The sequence below is a fragment of the Tachysurus fulvidraco genome, chromosome 2 (genome assembly GCF_022655615.1).
Source record: "Tachysurus fulvidraco isolate hzauxx_2018 chromosome 2, HZAU_PFXX_2.0, whole genome shotgun sequence".
Classification (NCBI taxonomy): domain Eukaryota; kingdom Metazoa; phylum Chordata; class Actinopteri; order Siluriformes; family Bagridae; genus Tachysurus; species Tachysurus fulvidraco.
In genome coordinates this window covers 26,943,600-26,964,874 of record NC_062519.1, presented here as the reverse complement: position 1 = coordinate 26,964,874, position 21,275 = coordinate 26,943,600, and the positions used below count along the sequence as shown (strand labels likewise).

The 21,275-nt window shown below is 35.9% G+C and overlaps 1 long non-coding RNA gene across 1 annotated transcript; it reads right to left on the bottom strand.

Annotated features, from left to right (window-relative positions):
* Window positions 1-1,594: 1,594 nt before the first annotated feature.
* Window positions 1,595-2,233, bottom strand: LOC113657874. The gene is made up of 2 exons (XR_003444255.2): window positions 2,098-2,233; window positions 1,595-1,937 (listed from the first exon to the last, which is right to left on the bottom strand). It is a non-coding gene; the product is annotated as an uncharacterized LOC113657874 (long non-coding RNA).
* Between the last annotated feature and the right edge of the window lie 19,042 nt (window positions 2,234-21,275).

The window sequence follows — 21,275 nt, the reverse complement described above, 5'->3', positions numbered from 1 at the left end:
GCTTTATTTATTAGCCTGTGTGAGACACACTTCTAGTTGCATGTGGTAGTGATTGCCAAGTAGGTTACTTTTAATAGAAGTTATTCCCTATTTTTCTAACTTTTTTTCTGAAGTAAAGTGTGTACTTTTTATATTATACTTTGCATAACACAACCAATGCAATTCCGTTACCTTGTGCATTGTTTACATTGGTCTTGGAGTGCTGTAGTGATTAAGCTTTTTGTCCCAGTCCATTTGCTCTCAGACAGAAATCAGTTTCTCATGTTGTGAAGAAACCAGTCCTCTGGCCTGAAGCCTTTCCCAGTGTGGCAATTTACAAAGTGCTGACATCAGAAAGACCTTCTCTATAGTCTAAATAAACATCTTTAAACACCTTCAACATAATGTTTAAAGAGCCTGATTATTAGGCTTTAAGTATATAGAGAATCTCCTGTACAATTGCCTGTAAATACATGACATAAGGAGCCACAGCTTTTACCTAGAACGATACCGGAGTTTTCCTCACTTGTTTCATGTCAATATTTGAGCTGCATACTCAAATAGTTTATGTAAAATCAATACTGTGGAAATGAGGCAAGCTCAGAATAGCTGTGGGCAAAAGTTATTCTATAATGTTAAACCCTGCCTTGGCTGTTCATTTTGATTCGGGGAAATCATGATCATGTTCAGGTAGGGATTCTCTTTGACTTTGATCTAAAATACCCCTTTTCCACCAAAAAGAACCGAGTGTTATTTCAGAGCTAGCGCTGGTTCAAAGTTGGTTCCACTGGCGAACCTTCTAAGAACCGGTTTGCCTTTCCATGGGCTAGAGAGCCATCAGAGAGCCGAGTCTGATGTCACTGTGTGTCACGTTACACAGCAACGTTAGCGCAGCAGCGGCAAACACATCAATGGCGGATGTTGCTTTACTGTTAATGCTTGTCGCTACTCGATCCGTACCAGCAACACGATCGGTTCCGCGCATGTGCGAAATGACGTCACTTCCTGTCATCGCCGACCGCAGTGTCATAGCACTTTATTTGTATTGCTCGTTTAATGTCTGTTTTGTGTGCAAGTTTGCTTAGTCTAACTTGTTTTTATGCTATCGTTGTCCTAAGCAATCCCTAAAATAATATATAAAATTTTAAGGTTAATACGTGACAAAATAAAACGTATAAGAAAATGTAGTACAATTAAACTATAGTTTACATATGTTACACATAATTTGGGAAATACAGGTGTGTGTGTGTGTGTGTGTGTTTACATTTACAAAAACACAGGACAAAACTGATTTATTCATAAATTAATTTGTTCCCTCACTCACTGAACATGGCATTGACCTTTAAGCCTTTTTCATCAATGCAGTTGGACAAAAATGTTTCCATGTCCTCTTGACATTGGAAATTAAACAAAGTCATCCTTTGCCTCAGAGAATTCATATTTTCCTTGAGTGTGTGAGGGAGGGAGTGGACCTAATGGAACCTTTTCCTAGGAGTCTTAGGCAAAATGAGTAACTTTTATTATCCATCTATAACTGATTCCCTGTCTCTCGAACAACCAAAAACAGCTATACAAATTTGAGGGAGGGATCAACTGTAGATACTTCACACACTACTTAGCTACAGCAATAAAGGTTTTATTTAACCTATTTTTTGGGCATGTAAACAACAAATATGCAAAATCGATGTTTATCAAGGACTCAATTCTTCAGAATTCCATTTAGATGATGAGTACAAACATTGAACATTGATCAAACAAAAACAAACAAAGTTAATAGAAATTAACATAACCAAAATTAAGAAAATCACAGCAATGGAAAGAATACTTGTACTTATGGTAAAGTCCAGACATAATGCATGACCTGGCACATCAGTCTCTTCTACAATGCTTGCACATCCTCATCAATCCCATAGCATGAGTTGGGGTACACGAAGTGCAGTCCATAAACCAAAATCCTTCTACAAAAGGAAATACAAACATTCAGAAAAACCCACTCATAAAATGGTGTGAAAGACAAACCATTGCCTCAGAACTACATTCCACACATACACTTTAGTTATGAAAGGTAGAACTATACAGAATTAATCATTCAGTGGTTACATTCAAACATTTACTTACAATTGAGCAGCAAACAATTAATAATTAAGTTTCTCAACCAGGGCAGAGAAGGAACACAAGGCACACCATGCTGTCCTCTCTCTTACTCTACTGCTTTCTCACCTTTTATCACACCCACGGAGCACCTGAAACCCCCTGGTGGTCAGGATGAAAAACTACAAATCTTGAAACCTTGTACAGTTCATGACAAAGTTACATACCCTTCCCCTCAGTGGAAGGCTTAACATAACCATGGTAAGGCTTCAGGTTCTGTATATGAAAAGTGTCTGGATGATCAGGGTCATCCAAGAATGCAACAGAACAATTATCTGGACCCAGACACTTTAAAATTTTAGCTGGACCTTTCCACTTGGCAGTGAGTTTAGACATGAAACCTTCACTGGCCTGTGACAAGGGATGAGAGCATACCCATACCAACTCTCCAACCTGATAATGAGCAGGCTTTCTGCGAAGGTTATAATAGCACCCTTGCTTCCTTTGAGCTTGCTCCACATTCTCCTTCACTGCCCTTAGTAGGTTCTCATATCGTTCCAGCACTGCATACGCAGGATTACTGGGATCAGGTGGACTTGACAAGGCACACTCTACAGGTCCTTTTAGTTTTCGCCCAAAAGCAATTTCAGCAGGTGTGAATCTAGTGGATTCTTGCCAGGCTGTATTAATGGCAAACCTGAATTCTGCAAACCAGCGATCCCAATGACGATGATGTTCGTGGATGCAGGAGGCAGAAGTGGCAAAAGTACACACATCCTTTACTCAAGTAGAAGTACAGATACAATTTTTTTAAAAGACTCCAGTAAAAGTAGAAGTAGTGACTACACTCTTTTACTCAAGTTAAAGTAAAGTAGTATGGGCTCTGACCTGTACTTAAGTAAAAAGTCGCCGTTACTACTACCTGTTTAGTGTCATGCTGGTAACTGGACGTCATGTTGTATATATATATATATATATATATATATATATATATATATATATATATATATATATATATATATATATATATACAACATGTCGTCCATATACATATACACTACCTGTTTAGTGTCATGCTGGTAACTGGACGTCATGTTGTGTATATATATATATATATATATGTGTGTGTGTGTGTGTGTGTGTGTGTGTGTGTGTGTGTGTGTGTGTGTGTGTGTGTGTGTGTGTATAAATATATAACTGTGGAGAATATTTAATTTTGCAGCCACAAGATTGTTACGAAAGGCAGGCACTGATGTAGGTGAGGTAGGGTGGAGTCAGCGTTCACATTCATCCCAAAGGTGATCAGTAGGGATGAGATCAGAAAACAACCACATATAGCAGGAAAGGTCAGGTGACCCAATACTTTTGGAAATATAAATGTATACCAAGTGTATAACCAAGGCCATATCCCAGACTGTAGGGAGATTCCAGCTCTGTCCTTGAAAACAACTCAAAATTATTGTGATGTTTTACAAATGACAAAATTAATGTTAATTAAATTAAGCACTTCGTGTTTTTTGGGTTGACACCAGGGGCGGTTCTAGGATTTCATCTTTAGGGGGGCTTAGCCCTCAGTGAGAATTTAAAACAGGAAGAGTTTTATATTATATATTATATGACAACTCTGGTAATAAGAATAGTGACATTTCACTGCTTTTGGTTGCCGTCTTTGCGTCTTTCCGCCGATTAACGTTATAGATAAACGCCTCCAGCTCTGACTGCGCGTGCACGCTGCGCGTACCTGTGCTTTTCCGTTCAAATAAATCAGACAGCTGAGGACGCACTTTTGAAAGACTACAACACACGCGTGTAAAAGCAAAGTAAAAAAAAATCGCTCTTGGATCAACCTGTTTAATTATTTTCTTTCCCATCGACGACATGTCCTGCATTTTAACGTAATGTTTATTGTTTATTTATGAAAGTAAAAATTATACTTATAGTTTTAGGGTGGCTGAGATAGACAGGGGGCTGAAGCCACCCTAAAAAAGGGCTAGAACCGCCCCTGTTTGACACAATTCGCAACGCATTCGCATTCATATTCATTTCATTTTGCACTTCATGAACTATTGTGCATTTTCGCTATGCATTCAATTTCAAATTCATACTAGGGGTGGCCAGAGTTTATAAAGGGGTGGCCGTGGCCTTTTTCTCGAAAAAGAAAGAACTGGTTCTAAATTCTAAAAACCAGCACTCAAACGGCCTCAGTGGAAAAGGGGCATTTATGAGCTATTTGGTTATTTGAAGTCAACTTGATATGAAGTCCACTTGATTTGAAGTGCACTTGAATGAATGTATCAAATGCTCATTAATTCAACGGCCTCTTTTTTTATATTTTTATATATACAAAGTTGGTTCCACTGGCGATCCTTCTAAGGACCGGTTTGCCTTTCCATGGGCTAGAGAGCCATCACAGAGCTGAGTCTGATGTCACTGTATATGTGTCACGTGTCCTAGCAACGTTAGCGCAGCAGCAACAAACACAAACACATCAACAATGGCAGTTGTTGCTTTACTGTTAATGCTCATGGCTTTGCGAACCTACATTAGCATCCAAACGTGGCGATTCCAACATGTACGTGCAGCTCCATGTAATCTGTATAAACGGAGGTTTTAATCAAGAAAGTACATAACGTTATTTTATCTTTAACATAGAAAAAAATTAGCCTTAGCATGTAGCTACCTACTATCATGTGTGCTGATAATGTATCATATTGCGGTAAAGTAAAAGTGTATTAAACATTAGTATACTTAAGGTACATTATCAAAGGCGCTAACAGTAGCCCCGCCCACAGCTGAATTAATGAACGTTTGAATTAATGAGCATTTGATTCATTAATTCAAGTGCACTACATATCAAGTGCACTTCATATCAAGTGCACCACATAACTAAATAGCTCATAAATGCCCCTTTTCCACTGAGGCAGTTTGAGTGCTAGTTCAGAGCCAGAGCCTAATTTAGAACCAGTTCTTTCTTTTTCGACAGCCAAAGCACCGGCTCTGAACCATAAAATGTCGTTCTTAAGTAGCACCAGGGGCGACCCCAAGGGGTGGCCAGTGATAGATAGATAGATAGATAGATAGATAGATAGATAGATAGATAGATAGATAGATAGAAATACACTACATATCAAGTGCACTTCAAATCCAGTGCACTTCAAATCAAGTGGTCTTCATATCAAGTGCACCACATAACTAAATAGCTTATAAAAAGATGGTGTTGAATTAATGAGCATTTGATACATTAATTAAAGTGCCAATACATATCCAGTGCACTTCATATCAAGTGCAGCACATATAACACACACTACATTGTTTTTTTTTTTGTTTGTTTGTTTGTTTGTTTGTTTGTTTTTTGGTGCCACCCCAAGATTTGCTGTGGCCTCCTCTGGCCACCCCTATTAAAACTTTCAGGGGGCGCCACTGATCATGGGGTCTTTTAATTAGAGCGGATTATTTGCCTGTAGGTGCATGATTGAGGCAGTTGCCATGTGGGGGCAGTGGTGTCCTTTGTATAGTAAAACCTCTCCATGCGGGATGCACTTATTTCCAGGGATATCAGAACAGCGTTTCTGATATTGCGTCATCGGGTAAGCGTGGCCTATTTGATAATCTAACCCTAACCGTAGTTTTTGGTTGTTTATTTGTTCTCTAAAATAAATCTACCTGTATAACTGTTTTGTCTTTCGTATGCCCTCCCACTTTACGTCGTGGTAACGAAACCCCTGGAATTTAGAGAATACCCTCTCCAATGCTGTAAACACACTCAATTAAAACACACTCAATTTAATCAATTAAAGCTTCCATAAGACATTCTTGGTGTAAATGGTAGCATCAGAGGACCCTGACTGATTAGATGTCATTAATGTGGCAGGCCATTGTTGTGTCTGATCACCCAGCACACACGCATGTGCTTTCATTCTCTGGCTGTACCGAGAAGAAACCTGAGCAGACACCATCGTACCACAAGCTCAGGACTAAACCTGTTATTCTGGAGCTGTGAGGCAGCAATACTCACTTGCTCAAGCTATATTATTTTGTAATAAGCAAGCCTGCAGCATTTTTCCACAGACAATATGACTTCCTTCTCTTAACTTTCTACATAATAGCCAATCTTGTTCATGACCAAATAGATGCATGTGAGGTAGTAGGATATATGTGTATCTTAGCCATAGCTATTCTTACTATTAAACATTATTGGATGCAGGCTTTTGTAACATTGCCTGGAAATCAAACAATTTTCTGTATTCTGCAAAGCTGCTGATAATTTGGACCATATGTCAAGAAATCCTTGGAGAACATTCTGTGGCAAACATAATTCTGTGCAGTTTTTAGATTTCTCTCAAGACCTGGAAAATTGTTGCAGAATCCTTCTCCATCCTCCAAACCATGCACGATCAAACCCCAAATGGGACACCAGTCTTGCAGTGCATCATGCACCACACAAGGTGGGAATAGATATTAAGTATGTGAACCTTTGAAAATATCTTACTTTGAAACATGCTTACAAGTTTCCATGAATTGCAATAAGCAAATTAGGGCATCTGTGTATCCTTGTGCTCACACTTATCTACTGTGGAAACTTACCTCATGTATTTCACAATAAACCTGCCAATGGCATCCCAAATTCAATCATCTTTAATCAAAAACAGGTATATAAAAAGGTCCTTGGTACCTAGATCTAGCCTCTAGTACAAGGTTAGGTAAGTAATAATCATTAAGTAAAACATATTTATTAATTATTACTTAAACAATACTGAAAATACTGTATGTATGTTATGAAGTGTGTTAAGAACAGTAATTAATTTATACGAAACAAAATGCTTTTGAAATCTAGTCTGACTTGGGCTTGAACAAGTAATCCATAAACACAGTTATCTACTTCACAAACAAAGCATACACGTCTGACTTCAGTAAATAAATATTTAGGGGGTTTTAGGTGAGATGACACTTTTGAGGGATAACAACTAACTCATTTTGTCCAACACATTAGAGTGAATGTGCACATACAAATAAATTTTAAAAATAAAAATAAAAGCAATGCTGTTGTATTGCAAACATGATGTACAGTTATTTACATTTGACTGATTGACAGCCAAAGGGTCATAAAAGTCAGAGTTCTGATCTAGTAGATATTGTTGGTAAAAGATAGGAGGAATGGGGCTGTTTTTTGGGGTCAATAAAGAGTTTTTCTTCTGTCCCACTGTGAGAAGAAACATGAAAGCAGTTACATTTTCTTATACAAATTTGCTATACAAAATAACAATTTCTTATACAAAATAAAAGCTGCTGACTTTATTTCCATCATCATTGTTTGATAAATATAGAAACTTATACTTTAACCATATAAAATAAAGTAAACTTAATTTGTTTATATTTTTATAAACTTAATTTGTTTAAGGGGGCATGGTGGCTTAGTGGCTTAGTGGTTAGCACGTTCGGCTCACAAAAAAAAGCGAACACGCACAAAAAAAAGACAAATACAAACTTCGATATGAACGTAAGAGCCGCATGAAACCGGGCAAAGAGCCTCATGCGGCTCGGGAGCTGCGGGTTGGCCGCCCCTGTCGTAGACGACCACCCCGACGATAGTGGTGAACAGGGTGAAGAAGATAACGTTATACACCCGTGCCTGGCCGTATTTACAAGAAATGTTTCTGTACATTGGAATGAAAGATTCTTCCTACCGGATGAAGTGCCTCTTAGTGCCTACCGACAATCACTGAAATTTTACTTTTTATTTTTACTTCAAATACTTAAGTACATTAAATATCAGAAAATTACTTTTGATACTTAAGTACAGTAAATATCAGATACTTTAAGACTTTTACTTGAGTAATATTCTAAAAGGTGACTTTCACTTCTACCAAAGTCTTTTTCTAGTACGATACTTATACTTTTACTCAAGTATTGCTTTCTAGTACTTTATACAACACTGCTGATTACATCGTATAAATGAACTTGATTAATTTTGCTTTCATGCTAATTGAATATTGTCTTAAGCAGGCAGTAGTGTTTGACATAAGAAGTAATTAGATTTGAATGGCCACAGTTTTAAAGCTGTGTTCCAGAGTGTTCTATGAATCTTACGTTGCCTGAAAAGACTTGGATGCAGTAAAACTGCATATATAAAGCACTCAAATTAGCAATGGGGTTTGTTTTAGCCTTTGGGCTGCAATGGTATGTATCTGCTCCTGGTGTGTAAATACACTGAGCTCCAATGCAGTGATGCCCACTAACTAGCCTACCTTCCTGCGTCTAGACAAAAGTATGTTTCTCTCATACCTGAACCACAAGACTTTATTTTGAATACAGACCAGAGAGTTTTGTGAGAGACAGAGTGAATTTGGAGGCTACAGTTTGAACATTAATGGAAATCACAGAGCAGACTTGCACAGGCAGCATTTGAAAGCATGGGAGCTATTGGAGCATTTACCACCAGACGGGTAGCTTTATTGGAACCATGGGGTTGCCCATGGGATGGTTTTGCAACTGAACGTCATGACAGAAATGGGAGGCGTGCCAACAAAATTACATAATTTAGAGGGCAAATATCTTTGTTAAAAAAAAAATAATAAAGCTAGGGAGATGACAACTTAAAAAAATGGTATGAATGTCACATGAAGTAATTTTTGCTTAATTGAAATTACAGACAGGGGGCACGGTGGCTTAGTGGTTAGCACGTTCGCCTCACACCTCCAGGGTCGGGGTTCGATTCCAACCTCCGCCTTGTGTGTGCGGAGTTTGCATGTTCTCCCCGTGCCTTGGGGGTTTCCTCCGGGTACTCCGGTTTACTCCCCCGGTCCAAAGACATGCATGGTAGGTTGATTGGCATCTCTGGAAAATTGTCCGTAGTGTGTGATTGCGTGAGTGTATGAGAGTGTGTGTGTGTTCCCTGTGACAGGTTGGCACTCCGTCCAGGGTGTATCCTGCCTTGATGCCTGATGACGCCTGAGATAGGCACAGGCTCCCTGTGACCCAAGGTAGTTCGGATAAGCGGTAGAAAATGAGTGAGTGAGAGCGAAATTACAGACACAGCAAGGATATGTAACTGTGTTCATGGAACAAGAGGTATTTACATTTTTGTCTACACATTTTAGAGATAAATAAGTACAATAGAGCTCTAACTCAGAGTACAACAATGCTCTAACAAAGTGGCTTAGATGAACAGAAGATGTATGAGCAGTACTATCTCTCAAGCCCTGGTGGTCCCGATATCGGGGCAAGATGGTGTCCAATATGTTAATGAGCTTCAAAAACATGTATAAATACTATGTATCTACACATGCAGTATACCAAAAGAACGGGAAGAAACTCTACTATGCGACTATGAACATGATTTTCAATGTAATAAATCAATTAAATGAAGTTTTATAGTTTGGTGGCTGAGAAAACTCATATACAGAGGTGTGTGCCCGCTTGGCATAGGAGTGTGTGCCACTACCAAAACCTCTCTCTAATATCTATGATACACAATAGATAAATAAATCAGTTAATGGTGAAATGTTATAAAATAGATGTATTGAGTTTTTAATATATTAAGTAATATAATAATATATTAAATAATATTTAATATACATTTTTTGTCAAGCAAAAGTTTTTAATTTTTTTATTTTTGCTGTGTTCCATGTTGTCATACTCTGATCTGGTTTTATATATATATATATATATATATATATATATATATATATATATATATATATATATATATATATACAGTATATATACTTATTTTATCAATGATGAGAAACACAGAACAACCAGACTACACTAAACAACAGACTATACTAAACCCAAGACTAGACCTAAATACAATAAACAAATTAACTGAAGAATGATAAATTGAATTACAAAACTAAAAAGATGAACTTGAACAAGAAATGACAATGAAACAATGAAAATAAAAGTATGAGAGTATAAGTATGAAAATGACATCATATATCATCGAGTCAATGCAGTCAAATGTGTCTTAACCATAACAAAAATGAGTGCTGAGCCATTTAAACCTTCACAAATTCTTTAATATAAGATATTAACTCAGTTGTACAAAAGATCAGATTTTCTCTGTTTTATACCTCCCATTGAAGCATGTTCAGATGGCAAGCCAATGGATTTGATATGAAATGGATCATAAGATTTTAAATAAACTTGAGCTTTGGTGCACACTGTTAAAGCAAAAACAAAACATTACACATGCTATCAAACTCTAAAATTCAAATAAAATTGAATATATGAACATATGGTATTAAATTGTAGCTGATATTATCATTTGTAATTAAATTGAAAAGGCCTATATATGCAGCATAAACAGTATTTTCATTGCATGCTTTAATAGGAACACTATGCTAACAATGGTATAGTTCTTTTATAGAACTTCTTTCTAGTTTTTTAAAAACTGCTGTTAGTTATTGAAATGCTGCTGCAAATTTTTGCTCTACAGTCTGTGCGGCTCTGCTCTTAGGCCAATAATAAAAGAGCTGTATTTGCAATCTAATCTAATTTTTGGCATGTCACAGAACTGAGTGGGGAAGCATAATAAATAGTGCAGATGCTAAATTACTAAGATCTTCTAACTGATGAAGGACAAAAAGATTAAAATCTATGGAAATAACAAAGCCAACAAGATTATCACTTGCCAAAAACTGCCAAAGCATCCTTTAGACAAAGACCAGCAAGCTCCTGACATGTCTGAGGCTTAAGAGGCATAAATTAGGCAGTGTTAAACTGTTGGATATTTTGGCGTTCTATTTTGATCGACAAACCATATGTTCTCTGCTTACTTCAAACGAGGGTTTCATATTCAAGTGATTCAAACAGTGGCCATAATAATAATATAGTGAAAGGAAATTTGTAATGCAAATTTCTTGAACAACAAGTCAGGGCTGAATCAGCAACATTCAAAGTCCAAAGAACATCTCAATGTTCATCTCACTCTCCTCAAGCTCTACAAACGTAAGAAATGCCCCAAAGGCACTGAGTTGGAAATACCAAATTTCTGTTTTTCTGCTTAAATGACATTTTCAGTAGAGAAGACATACACACTGTGAGAAATGAGATAAATATCTGACCTGCTAAACTGCACGGGGCAGCACTTTTTGCTAGTTACAAAATAAAAATGAAGTATGAGCACTTAAAACAGCATGCTGTTCCAGAAATACTCTAGGCAGAAATAAAGCTTGCTTTAAACTCAGACCACATCAACCAAGTGTGGACCCAAGGAAACACCAGACTCTCATGAAACAGAGAGCCTCAGCAGATCTTTGGGGTGTCTCATCAAGACTGAGCTAGACTTATAACCACTGTGGAAGCAAAGTGGAAGTTTGGACTGGGTTCATGTAGGGTTCTTTAGCTGAGACAGACTGTAGCTCTGGGCTTGTAAGTAAAATCATGAGAAGCAAGTATAGTATTTTTAGCATGTCTGCAAGGAAAAGCAGTCACCAGTAATTATCTGGTAATGTAAGACTAAACGTATTTTTAGACAGCTAGGTCATCTTTGTTTGAAGAAGAAGGGTAATTGCTTATGCAGATGTGGTCTAGTCGAGATGGATTTAATTGGAAAAGGATTTATAGGTAGGAGTCATAAATGGGGGGATATGGAGATTGAACTGTAGAGGCCAAATGGCTGTATGACTTATTGAGGAACTGCCAGTGACACTGACACATGCTTCTCTTAGACATGGGAGCCATGGAAAGTTACATTAAAAATCTATTAGATTACTGCTTATTTAATCATATGAGCAGTGATTACACAAAACCTCAGAAACATATTTGGATGAGTTTTTGCCATGCTCATCATATAACGGCTATGTTTTAAACTTTTTTCAACTCTTTTGTCCTAAGATGCCACTGCACTTTCTTCCTATGTGTTTAAATATCTGTATTCACATTACTGTCTTTTTTACTGGTCTGGACATTTATATGATGCATGACACAATTGATGATACATAAAAGCTTATGGAACCTCACAATGATTTTTCTCCATATTCTATGCTAAATCTGTGCTTCTCTGCAATCTACCATCATTACTGTGATGCGTCGATCATCGTTATACTATTGCTATAGCTAAGTTACATGCAGTTACATGTAGTAGTAAAGTGCAGTTTGACGGTGAAGTAAACAAGTCTTACTAAAGGAACTAAAAGATGGAGGTGTCTGTAGAGAAACCTGATGGAAAAGCTCCTCCTGAGCCTCTCCATTTTAGCCAACAGACTAGTCAAGTCAAGTCAACAGGCTTTAATTGTCATTTCAACTAAGTATAGCTAAATCAGTACACAGGGAAATGAAGCAACGTTCCTCCAGGACCTGGTGCTACATAAAACACAGAGCTACATAACACAACAAAAATGATGAACCTATTCTCATAAAGTACACTAACTTTTGCAAACGGTTAATACAATATACTACAAGACAGATACATAAAGATAGCACTACCGTTGGTGTCCAAAACAGATGTAGCGGTATTTAGAAAAAGTCGAGTCTACAGAAGCACTCGCCTGAACACAATGTTGAAACCAGAGTAATATTATACACGACTGAGTATGAAAAAAAATGAATATGGAAAACATGATGAGGATGTGCTGTAATAAGAAAATATTGAAGAAATTACTGTTACCCCAAAGTTTCATTCATTATGCTATTCATTTTTTCTTGTGAATTTAATAAGAAATTAATAATAGGCTTGTTGTGTTACAACGCAGAATGTCCTGAAAACATCCTGTTTCAGAAAACTTAAAATGACAGATTTAACATTGACTGTTACAAAGTCCTTTAAAAACTGTAACTGAGGTTGAGGAACTCAGTGACTGCGTTTCTATAGTTTTTTTTTTTTTTGGTTTTTCTGTGATAGGCCATGACCAATTTAGACTTAAATCTGAATACAGATATAGATACGGGATATTGAATAACAGTGTATAATAATACAAGTTCATCAAACACACATCTATTTAGTGTTCATTTATTATGGAGACTTCAATCTAGTGTAGTATGATCTTTTGGGAGTTTTACAGCAAACATTAGATTAGAATACAGTATTTTCTTCTATAGAAGTCTGGTAAGGTGCTCTGTGAAAAGGTATTTAAGGTATTCAGAGAGGATGAGCAGCTGTTTGTGAGCAGAGCTGAAAGAAAAGACATTAAGGAATAAAGAATGAGTGCAACAAAGGAGAATGAATTTGCAGAAGGCTCCTGTTTGGGGGAGTTAAGTGAAGCAGACAGTCTGTATTTGTCATTAGAGGATGAAGACGATGGTGAAACCAGGCTTTATTGAGAGTCGTAGTAGAGTCTAGTGATGGGAAGAATACTATGTTCCAGAACAAATCAACTCACTTCTTTTTTTCTTCTTCCATAAAGAAGACACAAAATTCTTGCTATTTTGTTTTTTTCTCCATTATATTTCATTCATAAATGGGCAACCCAGTGTAACCATTAATAAACATCATTAAAAAAATAAAATTGAATTAAATGCTTAAAAATGACATGTTCAAGGATAAGGGCTGCTGCTCTGCAGTCATGACAGTGGGATAAGGTATAGCATGGATGCTGGAGCAGGTGACAAACTCACAAACCTACAGTAAGATATATTTGTCCTAAAATGTACAGACATGGCTGTATGATTAACTTCCTCAGTGTCACTTCCTGTGACCTCTTAAAGAGTTTTACATTTGACATTTGAGCTTGCAGTGATAATTTCACAGACTTTGTGCATCTTGTCTCTACGTGTCTAACTATTTTAATGCTAGCTGGTCTAAAGACACAACCCTTTATGACATTTGAAGATAAATATTTAAATGGTGAAATACTTTCTAGGTTTGTAATGAAGGCATGAACCACATGGTCAGGTATAGTTTGTGGAGGATTACTGCAGAGAGGTAATGTTGTGGCTAGACATTGGTCTGGCAATATGTCAGTGGGTTTAAGAGTCTCAGTATTGAGTTTCGATGAGTTGGTTCTCTTTTATGGGTTCCCTCCCAGAGAACCCCAAACCTCTGACCAAAAACTATTATCCAAATAGGTGGACGGTGGAGAATCCATTATTTTATATGGCTCTTGAGAGAGAGACTACCCCATGGCTGTAAAGGTTTTTTTATACCTCAAGAAAGCAAACTCTACAAAAGTGGGAATATGTTTTTTTCTCACTAATTCCATTGGTGTTACTGGCAAGAAATAATAACTTCTTACTGTTTTCTCCTTATGATGATTCATACCACAAATATTTTGGAATTCAACAATGTTCTTAAATATGATATGCTGATCACAGACAGAGGTAATTCAAATCAGACATTAATGTGGGAACCATTTGCGATTTACAGGAGACTAATTCCCAGCAGAAATGGACTGGCATTGTAGTAAAAGTGATGTGTTAGATCTTTAAGTACTGCTGAATGAGTCCTGACTCATTCTGACTTGCGTGCTGTCCGAAATTAGGAACAGTCTCCTGTTTGTTAATTCAAGTGATGATACCTGGATAATGACACAGCAGTGGCATGAACACTCACTGCACAGGGATCCGGTGATGGAATACTGCTGCAGGAGAGACTCAATATAAATGAAAGGCATAAAACACAATATGGTGCTCTGTTCTAGAAAAAATAACCAATAATCATGTAGCCTGAAGTAAAAGATGAGGTAAGCTGCTGAAGTTGGTTCCTATAACAAAATGTCCAGAAGCATTTATTCGTCTTGAACTTTAGTAATATATCAACAAATATATGTTTGTATTTATTAAAGAACAACATTAAAGAGAGGGATATATTATTTACCTACTTATCCATTTGCACAGCCTGCTTCATATCACCCCATGGATTTTTACTAGATTCAGGTCTGGGCTCTGGCTAGGACATTCAGTAACATCTCATCTTCTTTTGCTTAAGTCATTCCTTTGTTGATTTGGAGCAAAAAACAGTCCATGATGCTGTCACCACCATGCTGATCCACGCTGTTCTTTTTTGTTGTTTGTTTTCACCAATCATACCTTCTGGAATTATGGAATTATTATACGTTTGTATATTGTTTGGAGTGATTCAATTGAATGTTTGTTGTGACAAAGGGATTCCATTGATCCATTCCCTACCCAATAGCCCAGACGTGAAGAATATGAGAGACGGTTATCACATACTGTAATCAGTAGATTCCTGCAGCTAATTTAATGTCTCTTGGCAGCCTCCATGAAAATGTTTGTCTTGTCCTTTTATATAAATTTTGGTTGGACATCCTGTTGATTTAGAGATTTTTCACTTAAATTTTAGATGCTTCATATGGTAAAGTTTATATGTAATTTCATATTGAGGGTGCTAAAAGTTTTGACATGATTTATCTAGGTTTCATTATTTTCATCATGAAAACATGCCGTTTTTAAAGGTCTGTGAAAACTTTTTATATCCAGTGTATATTGGATTTGTGCATAGCACAATCAAAGTCCTTTTTATGCAGCCAAATTATTTTAGGTTACAGCCTCATACTTTTTAGTCTCAGCCTCATACACTTCACCAAAAAGTGTCTGATGCTTACTGAACACTTTCCAGGCCACAAACCCTTAAAGGTTGCAGTGTGATATATTATCCACTATTCTGCACCCATATGACATCAGGACTTAATCACCTTTTCGGGGAAAGATATAGTTTCTGTAATGAAAAATATATGAGGCATCATGTATTATAGCTACTGTATATTGCGAAGACGGCAGTGCATTTAAACACTGAACCATTGAGGACAATCCTTTATTCAGTGTACATTATTGATCTTGGGTTGGTGTTATATTGAACAAAATTCTACGGAAGAAAGAATCTGAAGTCGTAGGATGTCACAATGTGACCAACATTGTTTAAAATTTGGGGCAGGCCTACTAATAATTTGTAAATGACAATGAGATGGAGATGTCATTGGAAACAAATCACCTTGATACCATATTTAAAAAATTTTAAAGATTGTTTCCATGATTATATTTAGTCTATACTTTTTCAACTGATGCAACGATTAAACTTGATGGATCCTCAAACCCTAATTGTGAGCATTTCATTTTTACTAGTAGTTTGCTATACTCCAAAAAATGCCTCAAAACACAATGGAATTTGAAGGAGGACAATGCCTATAACATTTCTCATGCTATAGATCAAATATGGTGTTTTTCTGTGCAAAATAGTGGAAGATTCTTGACAGTAAAGTAAATCAACCTAACCTCACTCCCAGTGAGCATGCATTTCACTTACTGAAGTGAAAACTGAAGGAGAAACAGGCCTGGCAGAGCATCCCAGGGGATGATTTCTAACATCTGGTGATGTCTGTGGATCAGAGACTTCACACATTTCTCAATTCTTCATTTCTTAATATTTATATAAATGCATCCATTTAGACACATTTATATAATTCTATTTTATTAATATAATGGATATGAATAGTATTTACTCACACTCTCAACAGAGTGAGTGTAAACAAATTCAGAAAGAGTTTGACTTGGATGATGTGTATTTAATATAATGGCCTCTTCCCTGCATGAGAGCAGTGATAGACGTTATTTATGACAACCACAGTCCAGTAAAAAGGAGCCCAGAAAATGTGAGTGAAATTAGACAACCCCAAAAGGAAATGGAAATTTCACACATACTGTACATTTGTAAAAGTCATTAAGCACACATGTTCTGCTGAAGGTCATAAACCAGATAAAAATCTGAGGTCATGACTAAGGTTGAGCATTTCTCCAGGATAAAATTAAAATTGATAATTTATTTACTTATTTATTATTAAACCTTCAGATAGCATGTTGCCAATAATTGTCAGAAGGCCTCAGACTTGCCTTGAATTGACAATGTCAGAACCAGCATATGTCCAGGCAAATATCCAGATCATTTTATTGCTGCAACCGTGAAAGAAGCTTGAAGAACATCCTTTCTCAAAAGGTTGTGACCTTATGTGAAGTATGTGGTATTTTTTTAGGCAAATCCAAATGTGGTTTTATTCACAGTCTTTGAAAGAAATCTTTGAAAAATTAACATTCGTTTCTACTGGAATATTTCATTTACTGAATTGACTTTAATAATAGTATTTGTCATACATGCAAGATATGAAAAAAAAATCCAAGATATAAACAACAATTAAAAAATGAATCAAGATTAAACAAACATTTAAAATTACCTAAATTTCTGCATTCTGATTTTCAAGTCATAATAATGGACTAGAATCAAACATACTGATATATCAGTTCATATACATTTTGTAAATGTTCTAGACTGTGAATGTTCAGATAGTATATTCAGTATTAACAAAACAAATAACTGTAAAATGTGATTGTATGAGTTTGTCATTGAGTTTAGCAGAATGTCAGAACATATTTCATTTGTAATTAGTGCAAATATGCTGGTAATGTCAAAGGACTCACAACGTTTTTTTTTTTCTTGCATCTATAAAAGGATAAATTACACCTAATTACAAATCATACCAACCAGATGAACTGAAAAAGACAGGTTGCATTCTCACCTTTAGTACTTAATTGTGGGAAATCATTAAAATGCGGTATACATTGTCCCGTTACTTAATCCATCTTTGTAAATGACTGTAGGCATTTGTCAGCTGCGCTTCCACTTTTAGAAGCCCAGCACATGCTGTGGTGTAATTTGGGCTGAGCACATCATTCCTGTGATGGCATGCAACTTCAGAATTAACCTGAATGGAGTGGCAGGTGCAGGGACATTCTGACATGCACGGAAATTTTAGGAGGCTCTCTGTAGGAGAGAGAGGATTGGTTTTACATCAGTCTCAGAAGAATGAGCTCAGCCAGAACCTCCAGAGAAAAATACACTTCTGTCTCAGAAATGCTTACATTTTCCCAAAATCCAAAAATAATAGTTTTTTCTTTCTTCAAAAAGTCTACAGGTTAGAAAAAATTATTAATACCAAATAATTTGCCAAATAGGAATTCAGTCTCATAGTCCAAACAGATTCTTTAATTAATCAAGGATTTTGATGGTTGCAAAAAATTCAATATGTATATCCTTAATGTTAAGGATATAAAATTAAGGCTTAACTGTGGGGTATTTCATATTGTTATAGATATGTTCATAGAAATAAATAAAAAATGATGATAAGTTGATGATGATGATAAGTTATAAGTATAGAGTCTTGACTTGAAGTCAGTTAACATAAAAGCAGGTTATTCAGTAAAAAGCTGTAAATACAAAGTTAGCAAACAAACTTGCTAACTAACCAGATTATTGTTACTAACAAAGCTAATATATGACTTGTTTTCATCTTAGCTTGCTTACATAGTGATAGCTGTGCTAGTAAATTGATCTACCAAATGTATGCCAACAAAAATACGGTGATATCACTTGTGAGGCTGCAAGCTAAGTGACCTATGGTAACAAGGCTAATAAAGAAAAGCACATTCGATAAACTTTCCTGTGACTACATTTACTTCTTTAAAGTAAAATGTCTGTTTTCAGACAAGGTTGTGGGTGAATTGATGTAAACCTTCATGTTTTGACTGTGTTAGAAGCAAACATTCAGGTCAGATAGATAACGTTATCATGATGTGATACCTTGAGATGGACCTTTCCTTCATCTCGCAGCTAACTTTTGGACAAAAAAGATGCATGTACTTAAGTTGAACCCTAATCAGGCAGATCTCAAAGGGCCAACTGTTGTTTTTAATGCAGTGTGAGACCGAATTCAAAGCTGGAATTTATTTCCTGTTCAATTCCCTCCACAACTTGATTGTATCTGGATGAGAGGCAGTGGGCGGACAATGGACGTGGCTATAAATCTCAAGCTTCAGAGTTGCTTTGGAGAACTTGTCAAACACAGAACAGGTGTTTTAGTCTTTCTCAGTCATTTGTCAGCAGCTGGACTGCATGCTAATTACAAGTAAACCTTTTCTTGAGTGAGTTTCTTGGTTTAATGTAGTCTCAGTCTCAGTCTTATAGATAAATTAACAAGAACCATATTTTTGGAAAGTGTGTTTGTTAATTCCTGACTTGTGAGTTAGGGGTCTTCGAGGGTGATTGCCAGAAAGATGCATATTTCTTTGAGAAGGGATGTTTTTGATAGATGAGCTTCCCTGGAGACTGGTGGAAAAATATTGTGTCCAGTCTTTCTCATAGTGGTGAGGTACAAATTTGCTGGAGATTAGTTACATGTCCCAATCAAGACTTCTTGTTTTGCATTCCAGTCAATTTGCACTTATTTATTAGATTTTTTTTTAATTTTCTGATTTATTTATTTATTTATTTATTACTTTTGCTGTCTTTTCTGTTTGCAGTTGTTTTTCTATTGATATTGATGTTTTGATATTGTGATTTCTGAGTTGTCTTTTTTAAATTTGTTTATTATGTCTTGGTAAGATGTCAGATGCATTGTTAGGTTTTGCAGACAATACTGAATTGTGGCACAGCACCATTTACTTTTTGTCATCAATTAATACACGTATCCATCATTCCTGCTTGCTTTTCTACCTGATCTCATGGTTATATGTCGAAAGTTTTATTATGTAAGATTATGGGTTAGTGTTTTAGTCAGTCTTTGACTCTTCCCCTGCCAATAAGCTGATGTAAGTTTATGTCTGGTTCATTTCAAACAGTCTGATGGAAAATTATGGTGAACTATAATTACGTTCAAAGCACATAATTAGGGCCCCGATTTACTTCATTTCTATCATCTGTTGTGGTGAAAAAGGCAGACAATTGATTTTGGCTTTGATAATTAAACAATTTATCAGGATGTCTGAACATATCGTATTGTAATAGTCTTACAATTATAAAGATAGCATGAATATGAAAATATTTTACAGAAATATGGCTTGTGTTGAGAAAAACTTGGACAAGGTGATAATTGGAAAATATTTGACTATATGGAAAATAATGATAATGATAGTTGGTTGTTGGGAATTATTTGTATTTTTTTCTGAGTATAGTTATCTTAAATGTTGTGAAACATCTGTGAAAGGTTATTGATTACATTTTAACAGTCACTAAGTCATTCTCTAGCTTTCTACTGAAGCTACTGTACTAAAGACAGAACCAATGTTGCTTGTTAATAAGAAGACACAAACCCCTTTGTCCTTAAGACTTTTCCATGGAGGAAAGCATAAAGTTACAGTACAGCTCAGGCTCTGTCCAAAAGTATTTGTTCAAACTGTCTCTTAAAGATAATATCATGATATGATTGATTTGTTAAATAAGAATACATGTTAAAATCTGTTTATTATTAGACAGAGAGATTTGGATCTAGTGGTAATGTTATGAGTTCAAATCCTAGAACTGTCAGATGTCCATATATGATGCAACAATGCGCCTCCAGGACAATGGTGCTATAAAAGAACAACACAGAAATACAACTAAAAGTAAGCTATAGCGTATAGCGATATAGCGTAGTATAAACAGTGATGAACCTTGAGCAACTCTCATATACAATACCAATTACCAGTTTGGATACACTGGCCTTTTTATTTAGTAAAATTATGCAGTGAAAAAAACATATTTTAGATTCTTCAAAGTTGTCTTTTGTCATTCTCTCAACAAATTTCATGAGTACAAACCTGGGAAAGTCAAACATTTTTACACAGTTTTAGTGTTACAGTTTTAACTTACATTCAGTAATTTCACATTTACCAATTTTCAGTTCTATTGCACATTTTATTATTTACATGTTTTTACGTGTTATTTTGGAATGGGTCAGAGTTCACAGATACTGTATATTGGGCTTAGGGCAAGAACTTGGAAAGAATTTAAAATTCTAACTTACAATTGTGAAAGTATTAGTCACAGTATTTATAATTGCTTATCTGTGTGCAGTAAGCATTAAAATAATAAAATTTTTCACATGCAATCAGACTTGTAAAAAGTTTTGGTACTGGACTGTAATTCTGTCTCCCATTGCTTTTGGAATAAATGTTTCTATATAAGAAAAATATTATTTTAATAATACATACTGTCATGGTAGGTCAGCACGTATACGGAATAGATAGTGGTAGTACTATTTTATTTTTATTACACAGAATTTCTTTTAATGCTGAAAAGATAGACATCTTATATTTCAACTTGGTCTTGGAGTCAATGTATTTATTTTTTTAGTAGAACAAATATTTCTCTCAAATTCAAAACCATGGAAGAATCATGGAAACAGAAGAAATTTGTGTGGCTTCATCGAGACCATTGGCATGTAAAAAACATTACGAAGAAGAGCAACAATGAAGGAGTTATACTAAATGGCACCCTTGTGGTT